Genomic DNA, 1317 nt, shown 5'->3' with positions numbered 1-1317 from the left:
AGATAGGGATGGTTAATAGGTACAAAAAGTAGTTTGAATGAATGAATAAGGCCCAGTATTTGGTGACACAACAGGGTGACTATAGTCAACAAAAATTTAATTGTACATTTAAAAATAACTAAAAGAATACAATTGGATTGCTCATTAAACTGAAAGAATACAATTGGATTGTTCATAACAGTATAAATGATTGAGGAGATGAATACCTCATCTTCTGTGATGTGATTATTATACATTGCATGCCTGTATCAAAACATCTCATGTACCCCATAAATATAAAATCCTTCTATGTACCCACAAAAATTAAAAATCCAAAAATAAATTTAAAACATTTGTGAAAAATTCATTTTAAATCCTTACAAAATACCCCTGTTTGATTTAAAGTGGAGAGGGTGACCCTTCATTTTTCTCCTAGTCTTTATCTGCTGACATAAATATCCGTGTACACACCAACCATAAAATGAGGGCAATTCTTCTTCTTGTGTACAGGTGAATATAAGCCGTAATTCCATCCCCATCTCTATCATAAACACTTCAGATATCTATTCTGATAATTTACAAGAAGGGATTGTGGATGGAAAGGTTATTCACTCAAAGGATGAGTGGAAAGGCTGGGAAATATGAATGGGATTTAAAATCCATACATTACATTAAATAGAATTTTGTCCTTGGTATCACTTTTGGTTTGTATTAGCAGCTCCCAAGAAAATAGAATTAGCTGACAAAAAATTGTGATTTCATGATTAAAATTAAAATATTGATTAGATACAAATTGGGTTTCATAAACCATCACATGGATCATTTTGATAAAGACATGCCAGACAAGCAATGCAGTGCCAGTAAACATTCAAGGCAGATTTTACATGTCAAACTGTTGTTACATATAAACAGCTGTAAAGAACTGGTATTGTGCGTATCAGAACAGCAATTATTTTCTGCTTACATAATTGCCAAAGATGTATAGTAAAGCTAATATTTACTACTAAAATCAACATGCTAACCTGTTATAATATACCTTCCAGCCTTAATAAATACAGAACCATAAGAAGAATATATTTTTAGAATTGGAATCAACTCTAAACATCAAAGGACAATAGGCAGATATTAACTACATACTCAAATTCAGAAGCACAAAATGCATTTCTGAATAAAGCCAACATACATTTTACCATCTCAATAATTTAGTATTGACTTAAATTGAAAAATATGAACACACATATTATTTGATTAAAAAGAGTAACTTTATGAGCACTCTATTGACTATGTTCAAGTTAAAGTGTTTTATGGCCCCCTAAATGTCATTCATTGATGAGCTAA

This window comes from Rhinopithecus roxellana, chromosome 9 (genome assembly GCF_007565055.1).
Source record: "Rhinopithecus roxellana isolate Shanxi Qingling chromosome 9, ASM756505v1, whole genome shotgun sequence".
In the NCBI taxonomy this organism is placed as follows: domain Eukaryota; kingdom Metazoa; phylum Chordata; class Mammalia; order Primates; family Cercopithecidae; genus Rhinopithecus; species Rhinopithecus roxellana.
Note: the sequence above shows the minus strand (reverse complement) of the source record.